The sequence below is a fragment of the Arachis duranensis genome, chromosome 7, assembly GCF_000817695.3.
Source record: "Arachis duranensis cultivar V14167 chromosome 7, aradu.V14167.gnm2.J7QH, whole genome shotgun sequence".
Classification (NCBI taxonomy): Eukaryota; Viridiplantae; Streptophyta; class Magnoliopsida; order Fabales; family Fabaceae; genus Arachis; species Arachis duranensis.
Genome location: NC_029778.3, coordinates 71,847,064 through 71,849,413, shown reverse-complemented (window position 1 = coordinate 71,849,413; position 2,350 = coordinate 71,847,064).

Here is a 2,350-nt window from a genome sequence, read left to right as displayed (position 1 = left end):
CTAATGATAAATAAAGTAAGTCACGAGTGTTTTTGGCTCAAGAGTTTAATCCAATATATTCTATCATCATGTAGACTAACTGATAGGAAAATAGCTTCAACTATTCTATTTGAAGATAATATAGCATGCACTGCTCAACTTAAAGGTGGATACATCAAAGGTGATAAAATAAACCATATTTCTCCGTAAATTCTTCTTCACTCGTGATCTTCAAAATTAAGGAACCATTGATGTCTAATAGATCTGCTCAAGCAATAATCTGACAGATTTATTTACAAAGTCACTTTCAAAATTTTCTTTTGAAAGATTGGTACATCAAATTGTGATGTGCTAATTTCAAGATATTAAATAATATTGAAAAGAGAAGGAGGCTGTACTCTTTTTTCTTTGGTCAAGTTTTTTTATCCCTGTTGGACTTTTCTTGACAAGATTTTTAACGAGGCAGTCCTTATCACAAATGATATTGTACTCTTTTTCTTTTACTAAAGATTTTTCATTAGATTTTTCTTTACTAAGATTTTAACGAGACATAATCCTAAATGGACATCTAAGAGGGAGTGTTGTGATATAGATACCCATTTAGTAATGTATGACTTCTTTCACAATATGAGTGGCTTAATTTTTTAATGGTAAGAGGCTCAGATTATCAAGAGAGATTAAATTTAATAAAAATTAAAAAAGATGACTTTTGTATGTGTATAAATAAAAAAAATAAGTCTTAGACAACACACAATAATAACAAAATATTTCTCTCTATATATGTACGTTCCAACATATACGAAAAAATGAATTATAAAAAAATATATAAATTATCTCTATTATATTAAGATAATAATATTATAGAATATTAATACTAAAATTCTCTATTTATACTTCTCTATTTTATATTTATTTTATTTTATTTATTTATTTATTTTACAATACTTAGGACACACACAAATTGAATTTCCATATAGTAGAGTAACATGTTCCTCTTTTGACCTACATAGAGGATTCAATAAGTCAGAATAGGTGGCATGCATGGATACTGATGAGATAAAACATTTTTTACCAATAATGAATATCTTACAATGCAAGAGTTAGGTTAATTAAATTATGTGTGATAGTTGTGAAGGTATATATATATATCATAGGTAACCCTAAATGTTTTATAAAGAGAAGTGTATATGTTACGTAAAATGTGATTAACCCTAAAGTTTATATATGTTTAAGTATATCTATCTTTTATATTTTGGATTATATCAAGATGGGACAATAAGTTAGTTAATTATTAATGAACACTTCAAAGAGAGTCATAGTAAAAGCACATGTCAATAATGGGTGGTAGAGAAGGTCAAAAGAAAAAGAATTAATTAATAAATAATAATAAGTTGATCAAACTAAGGTTCAAAGTAAAAGGGCATGCATTTCAATAATAGCTGGTAAAGACGACACTGTAATAAGCCTAACTTTGATGAGATTCATGCATAAAGAAAACAATTTCATATATATTTGGCATGAAATTATCAAGATTTTAGTCAGAATCTTAATAAGCGTCAACAGCAAAACCAATTTTTTTTTTTTTTGAATTAATCAACTAAATAAGAATTCCCTTGGTAAAATAAAGAAACAAAATATATGTTCTTCTATTCAGGGTTGTGGAACCGTATTCAACTATGAATTATGATCGCTGCACATGCACGGAAGCCAATAAGCCAAGCATTCATGTTTCTTGCCAACATTCTGGTGAAACCTTGAAAACTAATTAAACAATTAATTATATATGGAAAGGAGAATATTCAGACATTAATCCACGATCTTGTTCTCTAAATAAATTATGCAATAAAGAGTAGGTGGTTAATATATTTTTCTTTGTACTAAATTAATATTAACTAACTTCTCTGTTTTCTTTTTCCGCTAAAATGTTTGCATATGTATAGGCGTTTTAAGTGTTTCTTCCTCCGGCAAACTATAGTTATTATAAAATTAGGAACAAGACCAAAATTTGCTTCTAGATGCGTTAGACAGGATTTGGGTGAACCTGATGAGTCATAAGATATTAGAAAAATATTATTCGTCAAACATTACGTCTCTTATATACTAAACATAGTTAAAAATACAGCTTAATAAAAGAGAGAACGAAAGCATAGTTAAAGTTAAAAAATATAAATAAAGAAATTATAGATCTCTCCATCTAGCTATACTATTGTTAGCAAGTTTTGTATTAGGTGATGAATTGAATTAGATTCATAGATTGTATATTATATATTCTATTGTATTAATTAGCATTTCCTTATTGGTAGAGAGGAAGGAGGACAACGACCCCAAACTTCAATCGTTTCTTATAAATTGTATAAATTTTAGTTTAATC